The sequence below is a fragment of the Thermobia domestica genome, chromosome 2 (genome assembly GCF_964235325.1).
Source record: "Thermobia domestica chromosome 2, izTheDome1.hap1.1, whole genome shotgun sequence".
Lineage (NCBI taxonomy): Eukaryota > Metazoa > Arthropoda > Insecta > Zygentoma > Lepismatidae > Thermobia > Thermobia domestica.
In genome coordinates this window covers 266,043,703-266,067,033 of record NC_137455.1, presented here as the reverse complement: position 1 = coordinate 266,067,033, position 23,331 = coordinate 266,043,703, and positions in this window count along the sequence as shown.

Below are 23,331 nucleotides of genomic sequence, written 5' to 3'. Positions count from 1 at the left end.
GAGGTTGTTTCCTCTCCTTTGAGGACTATTATTCACGAAATGACCTGTCATTCTCTGACATCACGAATACGTTGTAGAGAGAAGGTCCAAGCATGAACGTTTGCTCATATATACGGGAATGAGGAGGACGGGAGGTGTGGTAAATGTCTCTGTCCAGGAGACAAAAACATTGACTTGGAAAGTTCAGGATTCTCGCACGAGCAACTAGATCGCGACAAAGGAGTAGAATGGAGTTACATCTACTGAAGAAGGTAAAGTAGTATCTTCGAAACAATTAGTGACAACGCCAGACTTAGAATATTTAATTCCACCTACACACCTATCTTCGTCTGCTGCAGTTTTATATAAAATGAAATTTGTGTTCTTGTATTATTTAACAAGTACCTTTGAGCTACATTTCCAACATTTATTATACGTAAATTGGATTAATTACTGTATTGTGAATGATTTACTCATTCATTTTCCAACTCTTAATGCCGGTGGTGGAGGGCAATCCTCAAAGATAGAAATCTTTTAGGTTGAGAATTAATACAGGTTGTGGCATTTTATAACTCTAAATATAACCACAAGACCGTCGTGTTACAGTAGGCATCAATCATTTCAGGTTTCAACGTTCATAGTCATAGAGGAAAAACGATAATAGATAGCGAGAAGTAGTTTTCTCACTGATTTAGAAGCACAAAAATAGATGTTTTATCTACCGGAAATTGTATGGTTCTATTACCACTTTATGCTGGAATATTGATCTTCATCAGGGGCGGATCCAGGAGGGGGGCAATCGCCCCTCCCAGAATAGGATATTTCTTATTTTAAAAATAAAACCTATCCTAAGAATTTTCACCTTTGTATTATAAATGTAAAATAAAACCTATCGACTTCGAACGACCCACCCAAACCTTCAGCCTGGATCCGTCCCTGATTTTCGCATATATATAAAGACTTGAAGTAAATTTCGATCTAAGAGCCATTTTCCGAAGTTTCGAGTTATAACCGGAATGATGGTCTATGGGCCAAGCCAGTTTAAATATATTCGGATCTAAGCTCCAAACCTGTGCGTAGTAGTCCAGATCATTGCCAATAGAATGCGTGAGATGTATGTGCATGGCACATATTCTCGAGGAAAAACATCATTATCTCAAAACTGTTCAAATGGCACTTAGATCTTAATTTACTTCAGGTCTTTATATATATGCAGGGTGTTTCAGATAAAACGTCCAGTGCTTATAAATCCGAAACGGCTGAGAATAAAAAGACGAAACAAAAACTGAGATAGGAAAGTGTCATAGGACGCATTACGTGGTGTTGTTGTGGTGACCCCCAGGGCCCTCCTTCAAGGGAGCTCAGGGGCCAACTTCAAATTTTCAAATGGGAACACGTATTGAATCATACCTCATTCAATAGTACTTGAAAAACGAAACAACTTTTGTAGGAAACAATTTTCGATTTGGGCCACCGTTTTCAAAATGGCCCCAAAAGTGGGTCCTGTATCAGATAAAACGTCCAGTGCTTATAAATCCGAAATGGCTAAGAATAAAAAGATGAAACAAAAACTGAGATAGGAAATGTCATAGGGCACATTACATGGTGTTGTTCTGAAGACCCCCAGGGCCCTCCTTCAAGGGGGCTCAGGGGCCAACTTCAAATTTTCAAATGGGAACACGTATTGAATCGTACCGCATTCAATAGTACATGAAAAACGAAACAACTTTTGTAGGAAACAATTTTCGATTTGGGCCACCGTTTTCAAAATGGCCGCAAAAAGTGGGTCCTGTATCAGATAAAACGTCCAGTGCTTATAGGCCTAAATCAGAAACGGCTGAGAATAGAGAGATGAAACAAAAACTGAGATAGAAACGATGATAAAGCATATCAAGTGGTGTTGTTGTGGTGACCCTCAGGAAACTCCGTGAAGAGGGCTCAGGTGCCAACTTCAAACTCATACAGGACTTTTTGTTGCCATTTTGAAAACGGTGCCCCAAATCGAAAATTGTTTCCTACAAAAGTTGTTTCGTATTTCAAGGACTATTGAATGAGGTATGATTCACTACATGTTCCCATTTGAAAATTTGAACTTGGCCCCTGGGCCCCTTGAAGGAGGGCCCTGTGGGTCACCACGACAACACCATGTGATGTTCCCTATGACATTTTCCTATATCAGTTTTTGTTTCATCTTTTTATTCTCAGCCATTTCGGATTTATAAGCACTGGACGTTTTATCTAATATAGGACCCACTTTTTGCGGCCATTTAAAAACGGTGGCCCAAATCGAAAATTGTTTCCTACAAAAGTTGTTTCGTTTTTTAAGTACTATTGAATGAGGTATGATTCAACACATGTTCCTATTTGAAAATTTGAAGTTGGCCCCTAGGCCCCCTTCAAGGAGGGCCCTGGGAGTCACCACAACTACACCATAAGATGCGCCTTATGACATTTTCCTGTCCCAGTTTTTGTTTCATCTTTTTATTCTCAGCCGTTTCGGATTTATAAGCACTGGACGTTTTATCTGAAACACCCTTATATATATATATCGGGTGTTGCAAAATAAGTGTTACAACTCTTGGGAGATGACTCCTGCCACTGAGACAAGAAAAAAAGTTCTCTTGAACTTTCGGCTATCGGACATAGTTTCGGATCTACAAGGTGCCGAAAGCGTGGGAAAATGTATTTCGGACGCCAATAGTAAGGAAACTATCCAACGTAAAGAGGGCGGATAAAAAATTCACTGAAGAAGTCATACCTGGTGTATTGAATTTTGCATGTTTCACAATCCTACCATGCACACGCAAGGGATTCCCCAAAGTAACGTAGGGAGTCCCGGATAATCTGCCAAATGAAAATTGGTCTAAATGGATATGAATTGATAGGGTTTCTACCAGGTAACAATAATTCGTTTGTATTAAGTCGATATCTGAAACAAAAACAAAATGGCGGACACCTTCATGCCCGTTGTGTGTGGTTGCATAATCGCCAGGTACGGAGGCTAGCCAACAGTGACGTTCTGAGTATTAAGTGTAGCGAAATTGTACTCAAATGCTCTAGAAAGACATCTGGAGTGTCGGTAGAGCACAACCGATGAAGCAGGGTGATTCATATGTGTGGAAACGTAACGAAAAATGACCAGAAAAAATGCACTCATACTAAGTAAACGTGAGTTCAAAGCGTCGGAAATGTAAGGATTAGCGTCAAGAACATGTAAGCCATTGCCATTTCACCAATAATATTCCCTCAAACCGATGCAATATGATGTGTATGGTTGCATACGAATAAGGATGCAACAACTGAGGCCAAGTTGAAATTGTGCAAGGAGACTCACAAAAAAACTGGGTAAACTAAATGAATGTCACTAGTGGGTTCACATGAACGATATTGAAATGTGGCCAATGTGTCTGTTGATATCTACATGTAGCTAATGAACAAATGTCAACATGTCCCACTACTGCTGGGACACCGTCCCACGTGCGAGAAATATGAAAATAACTAGTCGGGTCTTGAATCTGACGCCATGGGCTCCCAGTAGGATTGGAAACTGCGACCACGGAAGCGAAAACGAGCGCTCTAGCCCTGAGACTTCGAGGGAGCCACACTTTCTCTGTATTCATTTCTTTGAGGAGTATCCACTTTGGTTGGCAGGTGCTCTTGTACAGCCTCCCGACATGCTTGTGTGTTTCATTTTGTTACTCCTACTGCACAGTTGTAAACAATCAGAGCTTTAAGACGTTTCTTTCTATTTCTCATGTCGTTTTATTTTCCGTATGTATGGTGTTCCAGCTGTAGTGTTACGTGTGCCAAATTGACTCATTTTCGTCTTTGTCTTCGCATGTGCACTGTGTGTAAGATACGAATTTCTGGAAGTATTTTCCTATATTTCGAGTACGTATATGTCCCAGAAGACGTAGGACATGATACAAGTTTGTTATTTTTACGTTCTATCAGAATTTGAACCATGGATTAAGAGATTTCTTTTCATATGTGTCAACTGTGGGACAATGTCCCAAACAAAGAGGGACATTGATACAATTGTGTTTTAGTTACCTTGTACCAAAAAATGCACCAGATGTAATAGCAGAATGTACAACGTTACTTTCCTAGTTTTCGCACGTGAGACGATGTCCCAGAAGTAGTGGGACATGTTGACATTTGTTCATTATCTACATGTTGATATCAACACACACATTCGCCACATTTCAATATCGATCATGCGATCCCACTAGTGACATTCATTTTGTTTACCCAGTTTCTTTGTGAGGGGCCGCGGTGGCCTCTGGTGCTTGGGGTCCCGGGTTCGATCCCAGTCCCCGCCAAGTGAATTTTCTGGTGGACAAACACCATGTGCGTGGGTGTTCCCGGGGTTTTCCCGTTTTCTCCCACTTTCTTCATTCCACCATTTCATTCATTACTCATCATCACCGTCTCCTTAAGCCTAACCGGCATAACCATGGGACGTAAAACTCAAAGATTTCATTTCATTTTTTCCAATTTCTTTGTGAGTCCCCCTTGCACAATTTCAACTTGGCCTCAGTTGTTGCATCCTTATTGGTATGCAACCATACACATCATATTGCATCGGATTGATGGAATATTGTTGGTGAAATGGCAATGGCTTTCATGTTCCTGATGCTATTCCTAACATTTCCGACGCTCTAAACTCACGTTTACTTCGTATGAGTGCATTTTTTCTGGGCATTTTTCGTTACGTTTCCACACATATGAATCACCCTGCTTCATCGGTTGTGCTCTACCGACACTCCAGAGCATTTGAGTACAAATTCGCTACACCTAATACTCAGAACGTCACTGTTGGCTAGCCTCCGTACCTGGCGATTATGCAACCACTCACAACGGGCATGAAGGCGTCCGCCATTTTGTTTTTGTTTCAGATATCGACTTAATACAAACGAATTATTGCTACCTGGTAGAAACCCTATCAATTCATATCCATTTAGACCAATTTTCATTTGGCAGATTATCCGGGACTCCCTACGTTACTTTGGGGAATCCCTTGCGTGTGCATGGTAGGATTGTGAAACATGCAAAATTCAATACAGCAGGTATGACTTTTTCAGTGAATTTTTTATCCGCCCTCTTTACGTTGGATAGTTTCCTTACTATTGGCGTCCGAAATTCATTTTCCCACGCTTTCGGCACCTTGTAGATCCGAAACTATGTCCGATAGCCGAAAGTTCAAGAGAACTTTTTTTCTTGTCTCAGTGGCAGGAGTCACCTCCCAAGAGTTGTAACACTTATTTTGCATCACCCGATATATATATATATATATATATATATATATATATATATATATATATATATATATATATATATATAGAGAGAGAGAGAGAGAGAGAGAGAGAGAGAGAGAGAGAGAAACAGAGAGACTTGTTTAGAAGATAAATTTAGATAAACTATTTGAGATAAGTACTTATAATTTTATATTTCATAGAATATTTTAGTATATTGATTCTAGCAATCTTATGCGAAATGTAATTTTAAGAGGAATATTCATTCTTATTATTATTTGTTTCTCTGTTCGTTCTCAATCATATTGAATGACTTGTAGAAAACAGGAAATGGAAACTTCTGGTAATTATTATTGCTAATAATGCTCAAATAAAAGGTGTTGAAATATTTCATATATACAATACATTTTAATTGTAAATTAGACAGTAGGTCTTGACTTGGAACCGCATGAACATTTCCGTAATCGGTATTGAAGAATTTAATTACATAAATTGCATTTTTCGCTACTTCATTAAGAGATATGTAGAGTGATATACATATACAGATGTATACGCCTATATACCCTATAAAATATATAACTTAATTCTACAATCTTAATATATCCTCTTTTTTAAAGCCTGCCACCCTACTTATTCTGCTTATTTGATTTTCATTTTTCATCTTGTGTTATCTTAGTTATCTCTCCTTTTATTCTTTCTTAATTTTTGTTCGTAACTTTGTTGATTTTTAGCGTCCTTTACGAGTATCAGCATCAAGCCTATAAGCATCAAGTTTCACGTGAAATCCAAACCACCGTAATACGTTAAAATATTTTAATGGTATTAAAACCAAAATGGGATGCTCATGCCACTAGATTAACGTGGAGCTTTTATAGATTTCCTAATTATTCTATGTGTAAGTGTCGGAAATCTTATAGAACGGCTTTGTCCATCCGCCAATCTGACGGCAGGTATCAGAGCTAAAACGATAAGAGATATCGAGATACGGTTTTTTCGCAATCGATTCAGCGTCCGAAGAATACAGGTTTCATCTGCTCCGTTAACCCTCTATTCAAGTCGGAAGTGATAAAAATTAGCCATTTTCGGGTTCAACGTTTATCGCCATAGAACGGAAACAGTAACAAATAACGAGAAGCTTCCTCCCCCCCCCCCAAGGATTCAGTGTTTCAAATTTACTGTTATTTCCCGTTTCAATATTGACTTCTATAGAGCACAAACGGTAGAAGAATCAAGAAACGGCTTTCTGTAATCGATCCAGTGTCTCAAGAATATGTTCTCTTTCCTCCCTTAGCCCTCTATACAAACCGTAAGTGGTTGAAATAAACGATTTTTGTTTCAACCTTTATCTTCATAGAACAAAAACACGAAGGAGTAACGAGTAATAGTTTTTATATATATATATATATATATATCGGAACAATCGAAGCAAATAAATCCACAACCTAGAATATTAAACTTGATCAATACAGGGGTGTATACCTACTTTTGGGCCACCCGGTATTATGGGCCTTATGCAGAGTTGTTTTGGCGTATGATTAGTGTCATACACAAGGCCTCACTACTGCAGGGAACATATGAGGAAAGTTCTAACAAAACTCAACAAACTCATTTACAAAAGATTACAGGAAAGGTTCTTTCTAAGTTACACTCAATATCTTTGATTCAGAACTCCGTTAGTCGAACTCCTTGGTATGGCACTAATCACGCATCAGAACGACTCTGCATAAGGCGTATTAATACTAACAAATAATAACAATAATTTTAGTTTAGTTAACCAAAACTCCAATGAGTTTAGTTAACCAAAACTCTATCATATATTTACTTTGCCTGTGTGTCTGACCATTCAGGAGGTCCTTGATTAGTCGCTATCAACTTTGGCCGCAATATAGATGGTCAAAAGTTAATGATCGAGTTTGTTGATCAGGTGAGACTAAAACCGGAAGTGGTAAAAGTAAACCATTTCTAGTTTCAACGTTAACCGCCATAGACCAAAAATCGTAATAACGAGAAGTGGGTTAACGCAATCTATTACGTGTTTTAAGAATACCGTATAGTTCTCATCTCCATCATTAACTGTCTATTTAAAGCGAGGACGATACAAATCCACTGCAATTTCAGATTTCAATGTTTGATTAACAAGAATGAGTTTTATTAGAATCAATTTAGAGTTCTCGTACCATCTTCTCTCTTAACCTTTTATTCAAACCGGAAGTATAGAAATCACCCGCTTCCTGTTTCATCGTTGATCGATATACAGTAAAAACGGTAATAGATAGCGAGGAGTTTTTTACAATCAACTACTTATCTGTCCCAATAATATATTACATCTCCACTCTAATTTCTTTACTATGACCTTAGGTGTAAACAATAGTAACCCTTATTTTCTATTATTATTATTATTATTATTATTATTATTATTATTATTATTATTATTATTATTATTGAGGCCGCGGTGGCTCAGTGGTAGAGCGTTCATCTCTGGTGTATGGAGTCCCGGGTTCAATCTCATCTCCCGCCAAATGAACTTTGTGGTGGACAAACACCGTGTGGGTGAGTTTCCTCGGTGTTCTCCCGTTTCCTTCCCACTTTCTTCATTCCATCATTTCATTCATTTCTCATCATCACCGTCTCCTTTAGCCCAGCAGGTATTATTGTGGGACGTAAAACTCAAAGATTTCATTACAAAGGTTATATTATTATTATTAGTAGTAGTAGTATTGGATATATTTGAAATATTTGAAAACAAAATAATCCTACTTTTTATCTATTCAAACTGTGGGATAAGTATTTTACGCTTACTCTGAATAAATTGCTGCGAATCAGATAGTTCTATGAATTACAGTTCTCAGCGAATATTTTCATTTTAACGTTAAACATTATTCTTATTGTACTACCATCTGTAAATTGTGATCATCTACGACCTTTCTGTTTCTATAAGCCTACTATGCTTAATCGCACACTCCAAAAATTACACGTTTTAAAACAATAATTCATTCTCCTCTTTTATTTTCTTCCACTATTGCTTCTCTTTCTCAACTCTCGATAACATTTAAAATTTTTTCTCGAAGGAAATCACATACTTCAGACGCTTTCAGTTATTTTGAAACCATCTTTAGTAATATTGATGTGTTTTTTTTGTTTGTTTGTTTGTTTACTGTATAGTACAATGTGAAACACAAATCAATTTATAACTATTTTTTGATGAACACACAAAATACATTGGCAGACATTAAAAATGCAATTCTAGAAAAGAGATATCAGATTAACACTAAATTTGCAGAGTGTGGAGAGAATGGAAGAATAGTAACGAAAAATAATAGTGGGGGTTGGGCAACGTGTCACTTTCGCCAGAGACACTTTCTAGAAATATTAACCGGAGGAGAGTGAGAACATATAGCTCAATAATGAGTGTGTGTTGGTGTAACAGGAGTATTTCTGGTGCTTTGTGGACAGTATAGTGAAATTTTCAGCAATTTCTGCACTTATGTACGAAATAATTATAGCGAATTGCAATGAGGGTTATTTTTCTTTGAAATTCGTTTCCATTCCTGGCAGAATGCAATCACAATGCGAACATGGAATCCTCTTTTGCAAGTAGACAATATCCAATGATAATGTTTGATTTCAACAGCTGTGTCATACCAAGAACTGAGGGGATATACTTAGTGTGCGTTTCATTAGTACTTAATGTAGATCGGACAGCTATATTTTGCAACATTTTGAACACTGCTGTACGAATGCCTTGAATATCGTACACAGAGAAAAGAAAATCACATTCTCTTCCTGGATGAAGTCTGCCTAAATAGCACGGTGACCACATTCCTATCTAGCAGAGCCATGGCAACAGGCGAGGTGCACTATTCCCAAGTTCGTATGATGTACACTTGATATACTCACAGACATATATGCTCCAGCACTCACGTCATATTTTTGTCGCCCGTTCATATTTCTTCGATGTTTCTACGAAATCGCGTTGTCCTGTGAGTTTGTATCTGCTTACGTCAGGGAAGTGTATGTTCCTGATGTTGTACTCCAAGTCGAGTTGGATATAAGTATGCACTCGGACAGCAGATATGGTACTGGAAGAGCAAAATTCTAAATACAGAGTGTTTCGAAATCTCGCAGTATTTCAAAGAGCCATGTTTTGCAAATGAGGATTGTATGAACATGAAATAGTTAGCAAAACGTATTTACAGTAAGAACAAAATGATTGAGAAATGGCTCTAAATCTCTCAAATAAGTTTACGCATCTTGTACAATACGTTAAAAAGTTCTCCAATCTCTAAGTAAAGCTTTATGTGTTAAGGTGGCAGACTACTAAATATTTTTTCAAAAGCTAACAATTTTTCTTTTGACAGTTTTTCGTAAGTGAAAAGAGATAATGACATGTAACTTACCTCAGCAATAGATAATGTTATTCTACACCCGAAAATACGAATCGGAAGAATTTTCAGTTTTGCCATCCATAGAAATTACAGTGTGGCCAGAATTTGAATTACCCAAAAATCTAGGTTATGGCAGCGACTAGAATAATCAACTCAATGACAATTGATGACTTATCATGCTGTCTGTGTTCCTTTTTAATTACTTTTTAAATAATATTTGTATTTTAATTCTACTGATAATTAAAAATTATTTATTTTGTACTCTTTATTACAAAATAAATACAAACATGATTTAAAAAGTAGTTAACAAGGAACACAGACAGTATCATAAGTCATGAATTGCCGTTGAGTTCATTTTTCTAGTCGCTGCCATAACCTAGATTTTGTGTAATTCAAATTCTGGTCACACTGTAATTTCTATGGATGGCAACACTGAAAATTCTTCCGATTCGTATTTTCGGGTATAAAATAACATTATCTATTACTAAGGTAAGTTACATTTCATTATCTCTTTTTACTTACGAAAAACTGGCAAAAGATTAAATTGTTACCTTTTGAGAAATATTTAGTAGTCTGCCCCCTTAAGGCTCAACATCCAAACATATTTCCAGTTCACATTTAGCGTTAAATTTCAAACAGCAATTTAGAAACTTCTAATAAATTAAACGTTACGGTAAAGGATTAATTTGTTTAAATAAACCATTTTCAAGAGTATATTTCGTTAAAATTTTAAACTACTGTATGTTTACTTTTCGCTCAATTTAAAGACAAACCCTAATTTTTTTGCTTGTAAATAATAATAGGTTTACATTTCCATAGGTTTAATGAAAAACCCTGGTATGCTTTACTTGTGAAAAGTAATAGATTTATTTTTACATTTCGCTAAGTTTAAGGAAAAACACTGTTTGCTTTATTATAAATAATAATAATATGATATTTTGCTAGCTCTAAGAAAAAGCCTCGATTGCTTTACTTAAAAATTTATAGGTTTACAATTCGCTATGTTCGAAAGAAAACCCTGATTGCTTTACTTGTTAATAACAATACATATTTTTCACTAGTTTTCAGAAAAAATCTTTGATAGTTATTGATCTAAATAATAAAAACTTCACAATGTGCTAGGTTTGAAGAAAAACCATGGTTTATTTAATTCAAAATAATAATAAGTTTTGTTTTCACTAGCTTTAAAGAAACAACCCGTTTAATTCTAAATAAGAATAGGTTTAGTTCTCGCTCACCTTAAAGAAGAGCCCTGCTTTCCTTCTAAATCATAATAGGCATAGTTTTCATTAGGTTTAAGTAAAAATTGTGAATACTTTTCTCGTAAACTATAACAGGTTTAGTTTCTGCTGTCTTTAAGGGAAAACCCTAACTTCTTTTCTTGTACTTAATAATAGTTATAGTTTTCGCTAGATTTAAGGAAAAATCTTGTTTGCTATTCTCCTGATCTATAATAGGTTAAGTTTCTGCTAGGTATAAGGAAAAATGCTGGTTGCTTTACAACCACATAAAAATAGGTTTAGCTTTGCTAGTTGCTGGTTGCTTCTCTGGTTGCTTCTCTTCTACACAATAACACGTTCAGCTTTTGCTAAATTTTAGGAAATCTCCTAATTGCTTTTTTTTTTTTTTTTAATAGGTTTAAGGAAAAATTGTGGTTGCTTAGGACTAGTTCGGGAGAGTAATGTTCCCGGAAGTATGAACGAAATACACGGTTCTGATTGGTTTGCGTTATCCATTTCTTGCCACGTAGCAGTCATATAGCAGAAATCAAACACTTGCTGCTGTCGGGCTTAGTGGCCGGGCGTGCTAGTAAAGGAAATCACTTTTGGCGTGGGTTAAAACCCGGCCCAAGGAAAGTTTTTTTTTTATTTTTTAATTTTCATAACACTTTTTTTTTAAAATTAAAATAAGATAAAAATAGTGCTCAAAAAGTTATTTACTTACTTTGTTCAGATAAGTATAGTAGTAGTAGTAGTACTAGGAACGGGTTAGAAGCCTCGAGGGCTCGTTTTGTTCCACCTTGACCCCCATCATTAAATTTTGTGACCAACTTAAAACAGCTGCCTAGGATAGCGTGTAAAACAGCTGGCTGAGTGCGCGCGAAAAAAAAGTAGGTCTACTTCCGGGAGCATTACTCTCCCAGGCGGGTCGTGGTTGATTTACTTTTAAGCAATAATAAATTTCCTTTCGGCTAGGTTCAGGAAAATCCCTGATTGCTTTTGTTCCAAATAATAATAAGTTTACTTTCTGTTAGGTTAAGGGAAAATCCTGGTTGTTTTACTTCTAAAGAATAGTAGATTTATTTTTTGCTAGGTTTATAAAATATCCTTGTTGCTTTACTTCTAAATAATAATAGGTTTAAATTTCTCTAGCTTTAAGGAAAACCGAGAGGAGCGACTTTTTGTTCTGACTTTTTTTTTCATTCCTAGAAACCTTACATTGAATGGATATTCGGTTTTGCTACATTAAAAACCATCACAGGTGTACAATTCTCAATTGTTTTCTTTGTTATGATTATTTTGCATTCAACCTTTCGTGTTGGAAGGCAAGAAGGAATGATTATTATCTGCCTACAGAGAATGCATTAATTTATTTAATTTTCCAGGAGTGTGATCATTACTCAGACAACACATACGTGTACGGCACATGTGCACTATTCATACATAAGCCGTACATGTGCACATATGCATTTGTGTGGTTGATGCACACATACATGACCCGTTCTTATGCCGTACATGTGAATTTGCGTGGATGAAGCACATATACATAACCCGTGTATGTGCACATGTGCATTTGCGTGGGTTATGCACACGTACATAACCCGTGATTAAGTCGTGTATGTGTGCACATGTGCATTTGAATGGATGAAACATACATTTATATATCCCGTGCCTAAGTCGTTATGTTCACATGTGCATTTGTGTGGATAAAACACACGTATATAACCCGTGATTAAGTCGTGCATGTGCACATGTGCATTTGCGTGGATGAAACACATTTAAATAGGCTACTGCACATGTGTATGACACGTCCATAATACCGTGCAAGTGTATATTTTTACTTTCCTTCTCCTAGTATTTAAAACATACTTGGAAGGTGATGTCTTTGGTGTCATAGATGGTGTTACCGCTTAAGGCACCAAATATATAAATCTCGAATATACTTTTACATCACCTCTGCACTACGAGGAAATCACCTGTGTCCTACATGTAAGTCATCTGGGTACTGCGTGTAAATCACCTATGTGCTACGTGTAAATCATCTCTGTCCTACATGTAAATCACCTGGGTACTGCGTGTAAATCACCTCTGTCCTGCGTGTAAATCACCTGTTGCACTTCATGTAAATCGAATACGTGCTACGTATAAAACACTTGTGCAGGACGTGTGCATTGCACATGTACTGCGCACGTGAAGATGTTGAATAGGACCTGTGACGCTTATGTTCATCACATGTACAGGCGTGCATTTATACAGATGATGCACATGTTGCATCCGTGCAATTATACATGTACTACAGTATACGGGTACTGTACATGCATTGTGTTGTCTGGGTATTCAGTAATCCTGAAGAACTGCAGTGGTGTAGTCTAAGGGCTCTGCTACTTGACGGTCCGGGTTCAAACCCGTTGGGGTCTTCTATATTTATCGTTATATCCCCGTTCCAAAAAAGGTTTGCATATTGTCTGTTAATTATGTATCTGGGGAAAGTTGGAGTTGGAGACACTTGAGTATGGTGCTGATTACATAAACTCCAGTGGTTGTCAAATAAACGTGGAGCTTATCTCTATAGCCCAAGGGCGATCAGGATGTCCGAATTAGGGGCTGGCACCTTCTTTCTTGTTCATGCTATGATCTAAGAACAGCAAATGCTTGCCATCACAGAACAAAAGCTCGCTGATTTTTCAATGCTGGGAAAGTCAATTATAGATGCCAGCTATCTAAAGACCAGTTTCCTTCTTACTTGACTTTCTAAACCGTGAGTCGACATGGTTTTATTTCAATGTGGCAAAAGGAAGTCTCACAATAGGGTTGAAAAGAGATGACCAGATATGAAAGAAAGCGATAGGCAAGATGAGTAATACGTGGGATGAACTTTACATGTCAACTTTAAAGTAAATTTACATTTATAACGTCATCACATCCATTAAGTCAACGCATTAAAAAAAACGAACGTATTAAATCAGTGGTCTCCAAATTTTGAAGCCTCTGAGTCACATCGTACCATTTTTAAATCCTACTGTGAGGCACCAACTAAAAGAACTTAAAAAAAAAAAATCTTATATTTGTTTATTTGCTATAAGCTTACATTTCTTATTGTTTTAAATGTACATCCTCCAACAGAAGATAAGGACGACGATATAAAAGACAGTTTCTACGAAGAAGTGGAACGAATATTTGACCAACTTTAAAGCTTACCATCATGAAAATTCTGTTAGATGATTTCAATGCGAAGGTAGGACGAGAGGATATTTTCAAACCGATTATAGGGAACGAAAGTCTACATAAGGAAAGTAGTGACAACGGTGTCAGACTCGTGAACTTCGCAACATCTAAAATCCTGGAAATTAATGCTGTAACCCATTTAGAACATTTTAAAACCACATAGATTGTAATGTATTGAAATTTCATTTCTTATCGATAGTATGAAATGATGTAAATAGTTGTAAATGTCTATAACTGTTCTCCAAGTGAATCTGTATACAACAGAAGTTAGTTTTGTCAAATTTAACAAAAAGTTCAAAATAAAGCTCTTGGTAACAGTTCTTATTTGTAAAAGAATACATAATGATTAATTTTGGCTGTTGTAATGATCTGTCCAAGCTGCGTGATAAAAATTCAGCGTATCGTAACAACAAAACTGCTTCTCTTATATGAAAATAAAAATAAAAGAAAGGAAAAGATTGGACTGCAGGGAGGCGCCAAAATCTCTAGCTACGGCTCTAGGGTGGAGCACGGGAAAAGATTGCTCATTAGAGTTTCAAAAATTAACCTTATGATGCTAAGATATTAAAATCCATTTTGCATGTTTCATATTATTTCACCATTTTCCCTCAACATTGTTTTGTAGTCTAATATTTTAAGGTTTGTACTTAAAAATCCATTTAATATACTCGACCACTGTATAGAGAATGAAATAATTCTACAATACTTTTAGCGTTCAATGGTGAATGCCAGTCGATAGATTTTGCTGGGAAAAACAAAAACTAGTGTAAAACGTCATGTGTAGTTGCTTTTAAAGAAAATTAAGAAAAAATATTTAATAAATCTATAAATTGATGCTGAATAAAAACCAAGCAACGTATTAAGGTATGGTGAAACACACCCTTATAAAATTCTTCATTGCGACGCTAGCAAGAAAACAACATGTAGTATGGTTAATGAAATATGGCCCAAAATCACATTAACTATTAAACTTTATTTTCTACCTAGGTATTGACGTAGTCGATAACGCTCTCGCCTTCGGCGCGTGCGATCCCTGGTTTGATTCCCGATGGTTGCACTCGGTCAAAAAAGTGTAAAAAGCTTTTTCAGGTCAGCCATCCTGAATGAGGTTTTCCTGAGTTTTCCTCATTCACACCAGGCAAATACCGTGGTGGTACCTAACATATAGGTCTCAGGCCGCTTCCTTCCTTCCCCAATCCTTTCTTCCTGCCCTTTCCCCGAATAGTGTGCTCGCCGAGGGACGTAATCCCTCATATGTGACGGGTTAACATGGCCATAGATGCCGAACAGATTTGTTTGCGTATTGATGCGGAACAGATTGTTTACAGATACTTTATGTAGTGTAAATATAAAATGTAAATATCCTGTTGAATATCAGATCATGTCATCTTCTAACAGTGATACGCATACTATTTAAAAACAAAACGGATTTGGCAATATTGAACCATTTTCAGCTGAGAGTGAATTAAACTTTATTCTCATCCTCGGTATCAATGAGAAGAAAATCAAAGTGCGCATAATAATAATAATAATAATAATAATAATAATAATAATAATAATAATAATAATAATAATAATATGCCATGTTTATGTAACATGAACAAGTAACGATGTCTAGATGGAACATCAAAAAATATTTCATTAAAAAGTTTTCTATTGCTGTGTAAATTCTAACTTACGTGTATTCATGAACATGGAAAGTGAGGAGAGTCTTTCGATATTTTTTCGGCGATCCCATACGTTCTTAGTTACGTCACTGTTATTTTATGTATCATTTTAATGTCTCAAGTGAGACAAAAATAGAATCGAGTAAAAATTTTGTTATTGGTCGTTAATGCAATGCTAAGGCCAGAAAATACATATTGGCCATTAAACGTGTAGTTACGTGGTAATATTTTTGTAACTGAGCAAACTATGTAATTATAATATAATCAAATTCTTCTCCTACAAGGCTTTGCGACTAGACCACAAATTACATTCTCATAATAATATTGTATTTTGGCTCTAAACAAGTTATAAGCAGTATTTTTCATCGTTTAAAATCCATAAATTCTCCACTAATAGATCAGTAACTGCATCCAACGTATAGTTCTTACATAAATTCTAGACAATAGTAATCATGAGTATTTCAAGGTCAATTACAAAATTCCTGCTTACAATACGTGGTAGAAGCAACAACAAATGTTCAATGTTGCTAGCTCATTTTCCTATTCTGCAAGGTTCTGATCTCTATCTACCTACTCCAAAATATTTACTAGTGTTTTTTAAGTTGAAGATTTTAACATTTTACCCGTGACCGATTTCAACTCCAACCAATAAAGCACTCCCCAATGGTCCAGTTCCTCTCCAAACATGTACTACGATCAGGGTGCGAAATCGTATCAGCTGAAGTGCGGAGGAGACAGAAATGAATAATAATAATAATAATAATAATAATAATAATAATAATAATAATAATAATAATAATAATAATAATAATAATAATAATAATAATAATAATAAAATAAAATAAAATCTTCGCACTGGAATGTTTCGACATAAAGAGAGTTCACGTATTTGAATATCCACAATTATTAAACGCTTTTTTTTTTTTTTTTAAATCTCAGTTAGTGCTTGCACAAGTTGCACCTTGAAATCCTTGAATTTCAAACGCTTACGAACATCCAAGACTGTTGAGCGGGACAACACTAACTCATGGCCCGTTTTCCCAACTGATTTTGTGGAGCTGTGTTGGAAGGATTTCCGAATTCTATCCAGTGTTTCCTCTGAATGCGCAGGACGGCTGGTGCTTTTGCCTTTGCATAAGCAACCTGTCTGCATGAATTGTGTATGCCACGGCTTACTAGAGCTCTTGTCAGATGGATCAATCCCAAACTGTCGCCGAAAGTTGCGTCGAACTGTGATAACGGATATCGAATTTGCGTATTCCACAGAACAAAATGCCTTCTGTTGTTGTGTATCTTTTAAAAAATGTCGTCTTAGGAACGGCGAGTATTTCAGTCAAAACTTGCAGTATCTAATAGCAATTCTTGTCACTGACACCTCACTCCACACACTGGACACCTGAAAGAAATAAAGAAACGGTACAGTCTTTTTCGGACATCCCTGTATATTAATGAACCCTATATATGAATTACTGTAATTAATTAGTAACCCTTTGACAATAGTATTATTTTATTCACCCTCAGTAAGTTTTCAGTGAGAGGGAATTTTCTTCCAAACATATTAAATGGGGAAAATTTCCCCTTATCCTTTTCAGAATTTTGCATCTTGGATAGGATTCAACATCTTTGGCAAAAATATGTCCAGATTGTTTTCTCGTATTCTTTGCATTAGTACAAATTGGATAACTTGTGAAAATATGCTTTTGCACCCGAATTTCACTTTTTCTTTCCCAATTAAACATACTTCTGGAATGTGGTTGACCATAACCACTGCTGATATCGTCCGCTTCAATACTAAGATAACTTCGGGAATGTACATTTCTTGGCGGCATTCTCGTTAAACTATTTATTTGTTCCCCCAACACAACCAATGGTTTGATAAGTGCGAGGGGTGCTGAAAAATTCATGGCCCACTCCCAGTTTTAAGTAACATATCTCTGTATTTTCATATTAATAATGAAAGTCTTATTATTTTTCAGGCTCCTCCTGAAGTGATCATGTGTGCCCAACCAGCGAATTTCATGAACATCGAGACCAGATATAGGAGGTGGTGACGTCATAATTTTAAAATATATATTTTCTTTTATTAAGCCTATGTTCATTATTTTTTGGCGGACTTATTTTTGCACGTAGAAGATTGAAATTTTGCACAAACATTCAGCCCACCTAGTAGTATTTATGAGATTTTTTTTCAGATCTCTGCGTTAAAACAGGGGGGTCCAGAGGGGCAAAAAGTTGAAAAAAGGGACATTTTTACCAAAAAATTCCTTTCTTCGGGATTTTCCCGCCTTAGATACATGATGGAGACATGTGAATGTTACCGCCTGAAAGGCAGTTCTATTCTGAAGAGAATGATTGGTGGATTATAGTCCTAGGGTAAATAGAGGTATCTCAGGAAATTTTTTACCTGAGATTATGGTCTTTTGCGGTAATTTGGGGCATTGTGGGGATTCTTGATAAAATTTCTCCCGCCCTTACTATTCAAGATAGAAACTTGAAATTTGGCATACACATTCAGATTACCAAGTACTATTTATCAGAGGTTTTTGAAATCTCTAAGTTCACACAGGGCCGTTCCAGAGGGGTCCAAAGTGTGAAAAACAATTCCCCCCGAAATTTTCCCTTTGACATCACTTTTTTCTCTCCTGGTATATGGTATGGGCATGCAAGTGGTACCATTTGAAAGCCTGCTCCATTCTGAAGAGAATGAGGTATGAACCATGATCTTAGGATAAATAGTGACGATGCAGTAGCTGCTTGACTGAAAGTCTAAAAAATACCCCAAAAACCCAAAATCCCGAAAGGGCTATTAGGAAGACCTAGGCGCAGATGGGAGGACAATATTAAGATGAATCTCGCAGAGATAGGAATACAAAGTAGAAACTGGATCCAATTGGCTAAGAATAGAAGTCAGTAGAGAGCCTTTGTGAACGCGGCATTGAACCTCCGGGTTTCATAGGCCATAGAGTTAGTTAGTTAGTTAGTTAGTTAGTTAGTACAACAGATTCATAAATTTACATATTTCCTACCTTCGTGACAGTAATACCTGTTTTATACGACGTCTTCACAAAGACATAGATGTGGACGTTGCATTATCACCAAGTGTTAGTGCGATGTTGGGATCTGATCCAAACGTTGATTTAAAGGATATGCAACAAGGCCAAAGAGTTCGAAATTTACGTTTAGGACTTCCATCTACAACGTATGTATATTGTGATACAATTCAATCCGTATTTGTTGGAAATACAGTGGCACCATTATTACGTATCATAAATATGAATCCTGTGAATCATACATTTGGAAGTAGTGCTATGGAAATTTTAAATTCTCCACATTATGTGCCTATAGAAGAGATGCATTTTGAACACATCAGAATAAATATAAGAGATAGTACAGTCTCTCCACTGGCATTCACTTTCGGAACTGTATGCCTTAAACCACGTTTTCGACCATTGCGCCATCATCAACAATTGTGAGTAATCCATATTTACAATATTATCAAAAACAAGCTCTTTCTGGAACTGGAAACGTTTATCACCTTATTAAGTTGGACATGGTATTGGAAGTTTCCTTGGAGGATTATTTCGTTCTGTCATGCCATTAGTAAAACAAGGAGCTAAAACAATAGGAAAGGAATTATTAAAATCTGGAGCAAACGCTATTAATGATGTCATCATCTATAAACAACCTATTAATAAATCCTTTCATCAACGAATAAGTGAAACGAGGTCCATCTTGCAAGGAAAAGCTAAAAATAAACTGAAATCTATGCTAGGATCTGGATATCAGCGAAGGAAAAGAAGAATTACACATCATTCCATCTCTAACCCTTGATCATTACACATCATCAAGCGGAAGAAGAAGAAGAAGGGCAAGAGGAAACGTACACAGAAAACAAAGAAAAGCCAGTCTTATAAGAAGAGGAAATTATCAGACGATATCTTCGATTAAATCTTCATCATCATGGCTTTCTTACATCATCAATCCTGCGAATGTGTAAAAAGTGTACTAGATATTTTTTCTACAAAACCAACGCAAACCAGTGTATTAGATAATGATGTTGTTACCTATAAACCAATCAGTTCACTAGCTGATAATGCACCAATAGAATTTGTCATCCCAGAAACAAGTGATGAATACATAGATCTACCATATACTCTCCTTTACATTGAAGCTCAAATTGTTAAGCTTGATGGATCAGCATTTGGTGAAAGTGATAAGGCTGTGGCTTGTAACGTGCGTTTTATAAAAAGGATAAAGAATTGAAACAGTAATATCGCATCGTCACTGGTCAGGGTCACAATACGCCACCCCCAAAAATTATAGTAGAGAGTAATCAGCATTAAATCGTTTAAATAAGTATATAAGCATGTATAAGCAATCAACTTTTAATATACGCTATTAATCTGCATAGACGGTATTAAATTAGTTAATTTCAACTTCTCAGTTCCACGTACCAAAAATAGTAACGAGTATTCAAATATCAATTATCAATTAGGTTGAATAACAAGTTTCTGAATTTAGAGTGAGATAATTATTATTTTCGAATAGAACAAGAAATCGGTACAACTTACAGGTAAATGTAACAAGCAAATAATGGTTCAAGTAATTAACTACCCCAAGAGCTCAAACTATAATTCATGAAATTTCAAGAATTAATAATTATAACAATTTCTAATATTAATTTTAGGCTCATGAAATATCGAAATTTTGAAATATATATATTAATTTTTTAGACCAAAGCTGAATTTACCAGTTGAGTGTTAAGCAATTTAACCTTCAGGTTACAGTTGTAAAATTAATTGAATAACGGTCAATTACAGATTCTAAAGATATAATTTAACTCCAAATAGCAAAATCATGGAACAAACTCACCCAATATTAGATGTTTAACACTATGTTATTTCCAGAAATCACAATAATTAATTATCAACGGATGAATATTATACACCATTTTTATAACTTTAACAACACTTGGTCAAAAGGTCCGACCAGTTTCAATTTTCCCTGAATTCTGACGTAAACCGTATCTACAGAATTTCACGTTCAAAACAGTCACTAGATGGCATAGTTACCAATTTATCAGTGTTACCAACACTTGAACATTTATAACATTTGTTTGACTTTTTTTTTAAAACATACAACAGGCTCCTATTAATGACTTATTAAATTCTACGTTCAGTGAAGTGGAAGTGCATTTAAATAACACACTGATTTCATTTCCATCTCATAATCATCCGTATCGATCATATCGAAAAACTGTTAAATTATGATGATTCTGCTAAAAACACTCATCTTCAATGTGCATTATGATCTCAAGACACTGCTGGACATATGGATGCAATATGTAGTGGTAATAGAGGATTTCAACAACGTTATGAATTAACAAAAAACATTGCAAAATTCTACATGCTTGGACGTCTTCATTGTGATATTTTTAATCAGTATAAATTTTAATCCAAATTCCTGCAAAGCCAAACTTTTGTCTGATCGCTAGTGATTCGTTTGTTGAAACTAAAGTGAATATTTTAGACGCTGCTTTACATGTTAAAAAGGTTGATGTTAGTTCTACAATAAAACTAGCACATAACAAGCTTCTACAATCAACAGCCGCCAAATATCCTCTCACAAGAGTGCAAATGAAGTCATTCTTCATTCCAAAGCATCTTCAATCAAAACCAATCGATAATTTATTTATAAGAGTATTACCAACTCGAGTGATTGTGGCGTTTACTCAAAATGATGCCTATACTGGAACGATAACTTCAAATCCATTTCATTTCAAACATTTTGACATCAATTTCTTCTCATTATACATTGATGGAAAACCTGTATCTTCAAAACCTTTACAACCAAATTTCGAAAACAGTCTATATGTTTCTTCATATCATACCTTATTATGTGGATTAGGTGTTCACTTTTCGAATCATGGCAACAACATTCCTCGCCTTGACTTTCCTCAAGGATACACTATCTTTGTTTTCGACATTACGCAAGATGGAGAAGTCAGCGGTGTGCAGCAGTGGAATCTCATACGACATGGATGTGTTCGTCTGGAAGTTCATTTTAAGAACCCTCTACCGCACCTGTCTCATGCATCACATTTGGCGAGTTTCAGTCACTCTTAGAAGTGGATCACCAGAGGAACATCATCATGGATTTTTAAAGTACGTTATTATTTAAATACCACAACATATATGTACATGTCTGCATCTTTATACATGATGTCTTCTACACCAGGGCCGTGCTGGGACACTAATGAGGGCGGTGGACAAGTTTACTAAAAGGGCGCCTATACAGACGGGAATATATATATATATATATATATATATATATATATATATATATATATATATATATATATATATATATATATATATATATAGAGAGAGAGAGAGAGAGAGAGAGAGAGAGAGAGAGAGAGACTTTGAAAGAAAGCATGGGTGCCATTTTATATCAAAATCATCACCAAATTTGCTTTTGTATTAACGTAAGTAGCTAACCTCGAATGGAAATCCTCTTTACTACAGAAAAACTTTTTAGTTTCTGTAATAACATTTCTGTCAAATAAAAAGAAGCTAAATGTATCAACAACTTAATATAGCACGTCTATGGACGCAGGAGGCTCATTGCCGCGTTTACAAAAACTGTCCATTGATTTCTGTCCTTAGAAAACGCCTATACAGCGCCTATACAGACGGGAATATATATATATATATATATATATATATATATATATATATATATATATATATATATATATATATATATATATATATATATATATAGAGAGAGAGAGAGAGAGAGAGAGAGAGAGAGAGAGACTTTGAAAGAAAGCATGGGTGCCATTTTATATCAAAATCATCACCAAATTTGCTTTTGTATTAACGTAAGTAGCTAACCTCGAATGGAAATCCTCTTTACTACAGAAAAACTTTTTAGTTTCTGTAATAACATTTCTGTCAAATAAAAAGAAGCTAAATGTATCAACAACTTAATATAGCACGCCTATGGACGCAGGAGGCTCATTGCCGCGTTTACAAAAACTGTCCATTGATTTCTGTCCTTAGAAAACTGAACCCAGTTTCTATTTTATACTTCAATCTCTACGAGAACCATTTTAATATTATCCTTCCATCTGCGCCTCGGTCTTCCTAATGGTCATTTTCCTATTTGGATTTCCAGTTACATCTTAACTGAATAATAGGACGAAATCTCTGCTTTCAGTTGACATCAAATTTTTTAGTGATTATGGTTTTGGTCTGTTAATAGTGATCCTAGATATTTGAAAGTATCCACTTTGTAGAAAGAAAATATTATTTGGTATTTTAACGTATCAATAAAATGCAGTATTACGATCCCGACAAACTTCCATTTATTCAGTTTTCTCTGGATTTACTTTTAGGCCTATATCCCTGCAAGCGTTAATTAAGATTTATTCATTCCTTTCTATTATTCTATCATTACTTATTAAATTTACATCATCAACATACGCCATAATCTGGCAAATACAATTCAGCTCTAGGACCTGATTCTTGTCTTTGATTTTCCTTATCGTGTTCTCCAGAACAAAGTTAAATAATAATGACGACAACGCATCTCC